Source organism: Episyrphus balteatus, chromosome 2 (assembly GCF_945859705.1).
Source record: "Episyrphus balteatus chromosome 2, idEpiBalt1.1, whole genome shotgun sequence".
In the NCBI taxonomy this organism is placed as follows: domain Eukaryota; kingdom Metazoa; phylum Arthropoda; class Insecta; order Diptera; family Syrphidae; genus Episyrphus; species Episyrphus balteatus.
Window position 1 is genome coordinate 17,980,573 of NC_079135.1, and position 12,437 is coordinate 17,993,009.

At 28.5% G+C, this 12,437-nt stretch overlaps 1 protein-coding gene across 1 annotated transcript in view; it reads left to right on the plus strand.

Annotated features, from left to right (window-relative positions):
• Window positions 1-12,437, plus strand: part of LOC129908709 (titin) — a 167,738-nt gene that overhangs the window by 17,625 nt on the left and 137,676 nt on the right. Inside the window, exon 2 of the mRNA XM_055985417.1 lies at window positions 7,858-8,205. The gene's annotated coding sequence lies outside the window, so the exon portion shown is untranslated. The remainder of the gene's footprint in view (window positions 1-7,857; window positions 8,206-12,437) is intronic.

Sequence of the window (12,437 nt, forward strand, 5' to 3'; positions counted from 1 at the left end):
TGGATGTTAATAGCCTAAGGGCGTTAAAATTCGCGCGAATTTTAACGCCCTTAGGCTATTAACATCCACAAAAAATGGCGAAACAAATGGTGGCGAATAATAGTGCCTGTTAATTTTAAAAATGCCCAAAAAATAAAAAAAACAACGAATTCGTTACAATTTAAGATAACAGATCTCTTATATTAAAACGATTTGCTTATCTTTAATCCAAAAGTCTTCAAAACCCAAAACAATCCACAAAACTGACGACGGAATAACCAGATGCCAAAATAAACTAAAAGCGAAATGAACCTTGGCGAAACAACTCATTGGACTTGTAATGAAAATGCGAAATAAATAAAAATCAAGAAGACACAAGGCGAAGTTATAGTTGGGCGAAGTGATCGAAATACGAAGTAAACGAAAAACCAAATAAAGGATGGCGAAATAATCAAAAATAATTGTGTCAAAAACGAAATAACAGAAATCGAAGTAAAAAGGGCGAAACAATAGGCACCCCTCGAAAACGTTATATGGGAGGTATGCGTTAAAATGGAGATATTAAAAAAATAAAAAAAACCGGTCTAGGGAATTACGTAAAAATCATCTGTACCAAGTTTCAAGCAAATCTATCCATCCGTTTGGGCCCTAGCTCGATGTACAGATGGACGCACAGACGCACACACGCACAGACCGACGGACGGCGCATGACGAAAACCACTTTTTTGATCTTCTCCATCATCGTAATGTTGGTTTTGATTAAAACCTCGATTTTTTTTTTTCTACACGAAACCAATACTTGCCCTATAGAGCAAGTAAAAAGTGGAATATTAGGATTTTTTAATAAAAGATAATAATAAATAATAATTAAATAAGTCAAATTAAAGACATACAAATCTTTTAAGTGAGTCTAAAATATTTTTCAATAATTTGGTATTACGATTTAAAAAAAAAAATTATATTTTCTTATATAATTTTTAGTTTTAATTTAAGTAGGTATACCTAAAAAAAAAGAATGCACGACTTGGTCGCACGTACTTGCTCTTATGATTAAATTTGCTTACAATGTTAAGGCAATAATATTAATTTAATCTATTCATTAATTTTATAAAAAAATGTAAAATGTGTAGGTATACAAGTTTGGTTTTAAAATTACGAAAACACCTTTTTAAATGCTTTTAATCTCGGAATGAAGTATGCCATTTGATTTCCTATGAAAATAAAGAATTTTTGAAAAAAAAAATTATTTTGAAAGTTGTTAGAGCCGTTTTAAAAAAAATTTTTTTTTTACAACACAGTGAGCCTGAACAAGTTTAAGGTTGACCTAAAATGACGACAAAAACTAAAGATGAGGCTTTGTTCCTGAAGGCCTCAGCAATAATAATCCGTTTTTACCAAAATCGGATTAGCTTCCTTTTTCGAGATACCCCCCGTAAACGTGTTTTTTTCGAGAAAAATTCATATCAACGCAAGGCTCGAGTACGATAACTTAGGCGCCGAGAATTTAAAACGGTTTTTAGTAGAGGTATTCAATACAATCATTTTTTGTTTTGGGAGGGAGGGTCTAAGTCCCCCCCTTTAGGCGGGAGGGGCAATTTTCTAAAAAATCAAACAAAAAATTATTTAAAAACAATGGCAACACTTACAGTTATGAATGATATCTTTTTCAAAAGCTAGAATTGTACACTTAATTATAGTTTCTAAACCAAGTTATTTTAAACAGTTATTTTCGAAATAATCGATTCCAAAGTCAACAATTGTGAAAAAGAAGTTTAAAAAAATACATTGAATACGATTTTTGTCAAGACTTTGGGTTTCATTACGGGATAAATAGATAAAGTAAACTACCTCAATAAATTCCTTATCAAATACTGAAAACCATATGTTTCTATGCCTTTTAGTTTTTGAGAAAATTGAAAAATAGGAAAACTACTTTCTTTATCAGGCTCACTAATGAGCGTTCTGGTACCACACTGGTACTAAGAAATTTTATTTTTAAGATCCAATTTTAAATGGAAATAAAACAAATTCATAGAATCGAAGTAGATTAAGCACAGTACTTTTTAATTTTTGATTTTTGATAATGGCAAAGCAAAATATCCAAGAAAATAAAAATAAGATAAAGAAAGTAGTTTTCCTATTTTTAAATTTTCTCAAAAACTAAAAGGCATAGAAACATATGGTTTTCAGTATTTGATAAGGAATTTATTGAGGTAGTTTACTTTATCTATTTATCCCGTAATGAAACCCAAAGTCTTGACAAAAATCGTATTCAATGTATTTTTTTAAACTTCTTTTTCACAATTGTTGACTTTGGAATCGATTATTTCGAAAATAACTGTTTAAAATAACTTGGTTTAGAAACTATAATTAAGTGTACAATTCTAGCTTTTGAAAAAGATATCATTCATAACTGTAAGTGTTGCCATTGTTTTTAAATAATTTTTTGTTTGATTTTTTAGAAAATTGCCCCTCCCGCCTAAAGGGGGGGACTTAGACCCTCCCTCCCAAAACAAAAAATGATTGTATTGAATACCTCTACTAAAAACCGTTTTAAATTCTCGGCGCCTAAGTTATCGTACTCGAGCCTTGCGTTGATATGAATTTTTCTCGAAAAAAACACGTTTACGGGGGGTATCTCGAAAAAGGAAGCTAATCCGATTTTGGTAAAAACGGATTATTATTGCTGAGGCCTTCAGGAACAAAGCCTCATCTTTAGTTTTTGTCGTCATTTTAGGTCAACCTTAAACTTGTTCAGGCTCACTGTGACAAACTTTCGAAATTTGTTTAGAAAATAGTTTGGCGTTTGAAAGAAATTTTTTTTTCCACATTAAACAAATTTCAAGTAAATATATCAATTTATCAAAAAGTATGATTTTTCAAAAAAGAATTTGAAAGATTTTAAAAAAATCCAAAATTGACTTTTTCAAAAATTTTCTTCAATTTTAAGGCTACTGAAAAGTTTTTGTATAAAAATTTTCCTTGAAATCGGTTAAGTTGTTTACGAAAAAGTCAGAAATCAAACGGTCAAAAAAATATTTTTTCTATACCAAAATTAGTGCATAAATTTTCATAGTTTTCTTTTCTTTCTTTCAATCGAAATCTAACAATTTCGATATAAACTTATGTATTTTGACATTAGAATATCTGGGTGGATTGAAATAAAAAGTCCTGTTTGAAAGCTTACATCTGAATAATTTATGTGGTGGAGGTCACCATAACCTTTTGGACCTTCGGCTTCAAAATGTCAAAATAAAGATGATGGTATATTAAAAGTTTTACTTGGATTTAATTTGGATTTTTTTGTATACATTTTAAATTCAATGATATTATCTACTGTTGCTGCTAAGTCTTGCCAGCCAAAAATGACAAAAATGAAAAGACAAGTATTTTCAAAAATCCTACCTCTTTTATTTTAAATTGTCCTGTAGTTACAACAGTAATAACATTTTAAATCTTGTAATGTCTACCGTTCCAAATACCCATTTTATTTTTTTTTTGCATTGTTTTTGAATAACACAAATCTAAGTAATGAATTGCAACGAAAGTTTGGATATAAAATACAACGTCATACCAAAAAATATCTTCAATATCAACTCACACCTTATATTTTAAAATAATAAAATAAAATTTTTTAATGCAGCCAAAAAAATAAAATTTTGAGTTGATTTTCTACTGCCCCTAACGAAACAATCCATAATTCACTTTTTTGACAAATTTCACCATTGAACAACTTTTTCAAAACAAAATGTTATAAACTAAACCCCTGTCTAAAAATATCTAATTAACTGACATTAAATCATCACTCCCACGTCATAAAACTCTCAAGTCTCCTTAAAAAAAAAAAAAAAAAACTTGAAAACACACACAAAGTTTTTCAAAAACTCATAACACACCTCTTAGATCAATGTCAAAAACGTATACCCTTCATATTTCAAAATAAATATTAAAATTTTTTTGATATTAATTGTTTGTTTTATATTCTTTATGAAAGGTGTATTTCATTTACCTTCATCAGCAGCATCACATCGTTTTTGAAACAAGAAAAAAAAAATAAAAATATCAAAAACGTGTTCATTTTTTGAAAAAAAAAAATGCATTTTTCTTGGCTCGATGGATCAAGTTTCCGGTTGAGCAATGGCGGGCGTTTGTTTAAAAATGTCAAACATATCTGTCATCTTATTTGTGCAGCTGTTACCCAAATGTCTGTCGGTGTAATATTCTTGTAATGACACAAAAATCATTAGATGCTAATTGAAAGGATTTTACACTGCGCAATATTTTTGTTTGCATTTTGCACTTGACTGTGAGTTAATTTGAAAATTTGGATATATTACAAATGTCGGAAAAGATTTTCATGCATAATTTTGAAAATTTTCTTTATTAGGGCCAGGTGCTTGAAAAAAGCACTCAATTTTTGTATGGTTAGAATTCAAAAATTCAATGCCAGAAATTTTATTAAAGTGTAAATGTTGGATAGAACATTTCAATTGCACCTCTTCAGACAGGGAATTGCACGATTTTGTATATCACGGAAGCGGAACAATAAAATTTGCCTAGCAAAATAAAACACCAATCCTACACAGAAATTTCTTTTTTCAACACTCGAGGTTTGTGTATGTTTATATTCGGAAGATGAGATTTACTGTAAGATAAATAATTATTCAAACATGAGGAATTTTTCACAAAAACGATTGTTTTGGAAAACCAGACGTTCAAGATAAATAAAGAATTTTCAATTGATAGATATGCACAAAGCTTCAAGAGCAAGTTGTGAGAAATGTATCTTTGATAGATTTTTGTATCAGTCTTTTGAGTTTCTGACAAAAATATTGTTTTAAAACTGATGTTTTCGGTATATTTTTGCACATTCGTTCCTTATTTTTAGTTAAAGATTGTCTTGAAAAAAATTTAAAAAAAAATTAAACAAATAACAACAACTATACCATAAAATCGCTTATTTTAAAGATAAGTTTGCTAGAAAATAGTTCTAACGATTGATATTAAAGTGTTATCAGCCGTTAAGTACAGCGTGTCCTTTTGAAAGTAATATCGTTGAAATCGTCGGTAACCCATTCCAAAGAGTTCCGTTAAAAACGAAATTTTCACATATTGTGATGTCACATAGCCTATAACCATTGCACGAGTAAGACACTTCCAACGATACCACTTTTGTAAAGTTTTAAAAGGGTTGGGGTCGAAATTCTGTATGTTGTAAAATTCTGTATTCAAAATACTGTATGCCAAAATACTGTATGTCAAAATTCTGTATGTGCAAAATGCTGTAGGAACAAAATTCTGAAAGTCAAAATTCTGTATAGCAAAATTCTGGTTGGTCAAAATACTGTATTTCAAAATTCTGTACATCAAAATTCTGTAAATCGCGCGCACTTTTTTACATTATCAAAACGATATTTTTTTACAGCATTTTTACAGAATTTTGATATACAGTATTTTGCCGTACAGAATTTTACAAAACAGAATTTTGCATGTCAGTATTTTGTTGATACAGTATTTTGACGTACAGAATTTTGTATTTACAGTATAATGACGTACAGAATTATGGTATTACAGTATTTTGACCCCACAGAATTTTGTCGTACAGAATTTTGACAAGCAGAATTATGACCCGCTCCCGTTTTAAAAAGTAGTTTAGAAGTTATGTGGGAACAGATGAATAATGTTTCACTATTTCATCCTTTTTGCAATCAAAAAATCATTGAAAAGGCAATTAATTGAAAAAAATATGATAAAATTGTTACACTGAAAGATATAAGTATAGAAAATACAAAAAAGTGCCAATTTTTGTTTATTCAAAATGGCGGCTCCAAAATGGCGGGTAGAAAAGCATTTTAAATAGAATTTTTGTTGGGAAAACAGCAGGCATGTAAGTTAAAAATTTACCTAAATTCATTTCAAAATGGTGTTCCTTCTGGATTAAGGTATATTTTCTTATTCCTTGAAAAAATCAAAAATTTTGATTATAAAATACAAAACATGCTAAATTTAAAAAATAACATAATTTTAGATTTTTACTTGCGATATAGGTACTATATATCAAGTTATGCATTCGTACAAAAAAAAAGTTGAGATAACATTTTTCCATGACATTACGATGGTAGACAATGCCAAAAATGTGGGTCCCGTAAGTCCGTCCGTCCGTCTGTCAGTCTGTATAAGGAGCTACAGCCTAAACGGATGGACCGATTGATGTCAAACTTGGTATGTAGCGTTATTTGGCGACTCTCCAGAGGGGTTTTTGGAATTAATTTTTTTGGACCAAAAATAACGGTACTTGTCATATACCGATTTTAGTAAAATTGAAATATCTCAAAAACGACTTCAACGATTTTGTTTAAAAATTCAAGTAGTAGTTTTTAGCTAAGGTCTACCTTTTAATTATTAACGGTACCTGCGATAGAACCGTTTTTTTTTTTTTCAAATCCGATTATCTCCGAAACTGCTTATTCGATTTCAACGAAACTTTTTGTGAAGAAGCATTTATATAATTTAAATATGAACCAAGAATTAAATTTCCAAAAAAATAATTTTTGGAATTTTAAAAAAATTTTGAAAACGGGACATTGAATTTTTTCGAAATTTTGTTGTAAGATGTTGATTAGTAATTTCTACAAAATGGCATACCAATTTTATTTTAAAACTTTTTTTCCAAAAAATTAGTTTTTTAAAAACGGCTCTAACGATTTTGAAAATTTTTTTTCTAAAAATGCATCTTAATATATCAATCAAAACTGCATACTTACTTTGGAGGGCAATTTGATTTCAGATTTAATTTAATTTTTTTTTTTAAACGATATTTATTTTTTTTCCAAATTTCTTTATAAAAAGTCTTAAAAATTTAAGCAACTTTAACTCTAAGAGCAAGTTCGTGCGACCCAGTCGAGCATTTTATTTATTTTTGTATTTCTTGGATTTTTTTTAATTTATCAAAAGTTTTGACAACTTTACTAGTTACTTTTTTTTAAATTGACTATTTTAGAGTTGTATTGTTGCCAACTAGGCATAAATGTTTGAAGATTAAAAAACATAAAATAACAAAAAATTACAATACTTAATAAAAAACGGAATATTTAGGATATATTTAGATTTTAATTTCAAACATTTTTTGACGTTTTTGAACTCGGCACTCTCCAAGTGTACCAAGTTTCATCGATTTTGGAATGGTTTTATATGATTTTGACGATTTTTATTTAAATCAAAGACAAAGTTTTGAAAAAAAAAAATTTTGGATATTTAAAAAAATTTTGGATATTTTAAAACTTTTTTTTCAAAAAAGTATTACACAATTTTTTTTTAAACAGTTCTAACGATTTCAATTTTTTTTTTTTTTTTTAAATGAATCTTTATAAAAGAAATTAAACTGCATATTTTTTTAGTTCAGTTTCATTTAAAGAGTTGTTTTTTTTTTTTAATTTGAAGAGCAATTTTTCTTTTTTTTGTTAAATTTTTTTATTTTCAAAACTCACCAAATTTTTATGTAAAAATGCTTTAAACCTTTAGATCCGCTTATGCTTGTTTTCAATTTATGCATTCTTTTTAAAAGAGGACGTTTTTTCATGCTTGGTTTTATATTTCATCGGAAAAAGAATAGCAAAAATTTGTATTTTAGTTGTTTAAAAAAAAAAAATACATTTTTCAATCCCATTTGATGTTTCATTCTTAAAAAAAAAATTATACAAACCATTATATTCATAATGATCTCATTTCCGGTCGGTACCAATCATTCAATAAGCAGATTCCCTTCAACTGCAACATTTTTTATATTTTCAAGCTTTAAATCATTGAGGTCCATGTTTTTTTTAAAGAAAATTATAATTTATCCGTTTTTATCATATTCATATTTTTCCTTTTTTCCAGAAAATAATGATAAGTCAACATCAACATCTTCACCACCTCCATCAACACCAACTCAAAATGGCAATGATGTAGAGAAAAATTCAGTAAACGAAAAAATAAATGCCACATCGTCATCGTCTCCCGGATTGCGTACAATACTCAAGAGTGACGTAATAAATACATTTCAAAAATGGCAAACAAGAGTTGAATCAGTTCGTTATGTGACAACAAAGACCTTCACTGTACCGGGTTTTAATAAAATAACAACAACAACAACGATAGACAAATCAACATCTCCTATTCCACCACCACCAGCAGAGTCAAAACCGTCCAACAACAAAAACACCAACAATAACAACAACAATCAAGGTATGTTACAAAGTTTCTATCACTAAACAAACACCATATCCTATTTCTAATAGTTTTTCCATAAAAACGCATACGCCTGTCATGATTCTTACCACTTTACCATTATATTCCAAAGTCTCTAGGCTTCATTACGTTTTTTTGGTTTTGGTTTTATTTTTTTTTTTTTTTTTCGCCTCTTGATGTCTTCTTGATGTTTTTGTGTACTCCTAATGAGGGAGAATTTTACCATATAAAAAGTTTTTGAATGTCTTCGTCTTCGTCATAGAAGATTACTTCACTAATTGACGATTAACACTATAGGCTGGAGAATTTTAACGTTAATATTTTTTGGCTCACAGATTTTTTACCTTTCATCAATAGAAAAAGACTCTTGTAACATACTATAAAAAAAAAACTCGCCTTTTCTAGTCAATCCAAGAGTGCCAATTATACTATTAGCGCAGTTGATTATGAAGAGTGCTTCAAAGGTTTATAGGAAACTTTTTCTTGCCCGATTTTGAGTTAAGAAAAAAGCTTAGTGTTCTCCTAAATTGCTCTAATATTGCTAAAAGTTTTCTTAGCTTTCTGTATTCTATAATGTCTAATCCTGGAGTATGCACTCATAAGCTTCACCATAGTATTTAGGGATGGCTGTTTTGTATCTAAGCTAAAACCAAGCATGTCCTAAGTTTTGCTCTCAATGTGTGCAAGGAAAAAAAAAACTATAGTTGTAAGAGTGTTAAATTGAGTTACTTGAAGGATTGAAAAATTGGTTAATTTGAAAACCTTATTCAACTGATACGGAGGAATTATCCCTCGAAATGTTGTATTTTAACATCTGCTTTGACTTTTGAAGTGAAAACTTCTTAAGTATCGTATAGTGATTTGAAACAAGATGAAACGAAAAAGCGACAGGAAAAATCAATTAGTTTTAACTTTTTTGTTTTAAAAGATAGATAAATGAAATTTATACTGTAGATAGGTAATTAAATAAACTATAATTGTGCAAAATTTCAATTAGTTTCGTATTTAAAATCTTGAGATAACGGTGAAAAGATGTTCTTTTTCTAAACACGATATATGTCTTCTGATCTAGAGCACATTTAAATTTAACTTTATTACGAATGCTGATAATATTACCTGTCATTTGTTGCACAATCTTAAATTGAAAAACTTAAAAAATACCTCAAAACACCTGACAGGAAGTACCGTAATCTGGTTTTAAAAAATGATAACTTTTTTTTTAAACATGATAGAAATATGATTGAAGCGTCATATTAAAGGTGAAATAATAAGCTTTTAGATGATATAAAATTTATTGTAAGTTGTCATATAAAGAAATGGATTTAAAGGTGATGGATTTAAAAAAAAAGGTAGATTTTTTTCGATTTTTTTTTTTTTTAAGAAAAATGATTTTCTTTTTTCTGGTAATAAATAAAACGGAAAAAGTTCGTTGAACGTTATTCTTTTGGCTACTACCCTGTGCCATTTTGACAGTCTTATAAATAGTCATTAAGCATACTACACTGCTGGTCAATATAAGCGAAACGGTGATAAAAAGTGTAATCTTATCAATTTAACTATATTTTATAAATGAGGACTTATAGTTGGATCGATTCCACATGATTTAAAAAAAAAAAATTAACTACGCAATATATTTTTCTTATGAGAAAGGTCAACTTTTGCTTAGAATGCTAGTTTTTATTAAATTTTCTAATTTCAATTCATCAATATTTGGTAAATTTAGGAATTGGTATTCTCCCGAATTGCTCTAAAAACTACAAAAATTTTGTGCTCTTTCTTATGCTGATATTGAATTGCATGCAAAAACAATGAGTTAAAGTTTTTTTTCTTACTTTTCAAGCCATCAATCGCATTTTCTTGAAATACATCTTAAGACAAAGTGAGAAAAGAGCTTAAGCTCATCTTTTTGTATATTACCCATTGCTTCACCGCATTGTTGCAAGTTGTCCGGAAGTGGTAAGTTTTCTTGGGAAGAGTTTTTTTTTTTATTATTTTCTTCTTCATTGGTTGTGAAACAAGTACCCAAAAACATCACCCAGTTTTTAAATCTTATATTTTGATACCTATCAATTGGATTGCCATGATTGACAAATTGCCAGAATATAAAATACTTTTTATGAATTGTAAAAAAAAACTTTTTTGACTTGGTAAAATTCTCCCTAAAATCCTCACTTCAGTGAATCCAAAATACAAAAATATACTTTGTCTCATAACATCCAGTCTCTTCCTATATATGTGTAGTATCTTCACTATATTTCTTCTGTGCTTGCATTATAAATAAATTTCTTCAACATTTTTATTTTCATTTAACCACATGCCCAGTAAAAAAAAAAAATATTTAATCTCACTTAAGAGCAATATCCGTGGGGTAATTTGAACCCCCAGTCAAATTTCCCGGGGAAATATCACAAAAAAAAAAAAAAAAAATACAAAAACTAAACATCAGCCACAATAACTATCGGTTCATTGCATCTGGCACGATCCATCTGACTCCTGTGGTGGTATGTCTTTAAAGAAATTAAAAAAAAAAAAAAAATCATCTACAAAATGTCACTTCATCCATGTCATTAGGCACAACTATCCGCATCCAGTTTGTTAGAGGAAAGGAAAAAACTGTCTTCTTAGCTTACACAGATGATCCATTTATGAATGATGGATGGATGCTGTGTATAAGAGATAGCAATTGAGAAGCATTTTATGCGGTTTAACCAAATGCAAAAGTAATCAAATCCTTGCTGATTTTTTTTTTTTTATTTTTCTTTCATTTATTTCATTTCTGTGCAGTAAAATATTTGTGTGTTTTTATTTTTTTCTTTCTGGTATAAATCATTACGTGAATGGCACAAATAACAAAACCATTCCATAGAAATCCAAACATTTGTGTACTAATAGTCTGGGAAGTTGCGTTGTGGAGTGAAAAAAAAAACTCGTAAAAAGAACAACTTTTTAATCTTAATTCGCAGACACTAAAAAAAAAGTTTCCTTGCAAGATCCAAAATCTTAAGAAAAAATTTCAACAATAAGGACTTTTTTTCGGAAGTCAAAAAAAACTAATTTTCAACGCTACTGCCCTGACTATAAACTTCGGTCTATTTTTATCTTCAAAAATCATAAACATACTCGTAAACAATATTAAGGAATTTTCTTTTATGTCTGCACGCACTTGACATTTTGGGATTTTAATAATATTGTTTCATCTAACACAACTGGAAGACCATATAATATCAACTCATGCATGCACCATCATAGTTGTTCATTGTTTTTCTGTGCATCATCTTTGCTTCATTTGAAATCCAGATGAAGTTCATGATATTATTTTTTGTTTTTGATATTTTTAGAACAAAAACCCCCAAGCGTTTGAACGAGTTCGATGTCACCCAAGATGATAACTATTTATTTTTTTTTTTTTTTTTTTCAACTAAGAAAAAAAAACACTATATTTTAGTTTAGAGTAAAATATTTGGAAATAACATAGATGAATAGTTTAACATAGTTTTCAATAAATAATTGATAAAAAATAATAATATTAGATTAATGTAAGATGCTGACTAATAAAATAATAATAAATAAAATTTAAAAAAAAATAAACATTTTGTAGTTTAGCAATTGACGATGAATAGTACCTACCGACTGATGAAAGGTTTAGTTAAAAGAATATATATTTTATTTAAAACTCCTAAACTTATATATAAAACAAGGTAAGTATGGATTTATGAGATCAAAAGGTTTGAATTATAAAAAGAGAAAAAATGCAATCCTTTTTGAAGGGTAGCAACTGTTACCCCTAACTGCTTTAAACCACAAGAACTAGTAAATAAACCTCGCGTTTTATAAACATAAATGTTGGTAAGGCTTTGTAGAAAATTTTATTTTCCATCGAACATAGTTAAAAAAAAATTTAACAAAAATGAAAATAATTTCAAATGAACTCGTAACAAAAATAACGACACATTTTCAAATAGATCAAGAATTTTAGCAATATTTTCTTCAGTACTTTCTTACTTATACACATTTATTTTTAAAAATAGAGACAGGACATCTTTTTAGACTCATAAAAAAAAATCAATATTTTCAAAATATAATTTTATTTAATCTCTCTTCAACCATGCAAAAAAAATTCCTGGTAATATTTCTTGTAAATATACAAAAACCACGGAAATTTTAAATGGATCAAACTGGAATGTTCTAAGCAGCTTCGTCCAAAGCCAAACAGCACAAAGATTTTGAAA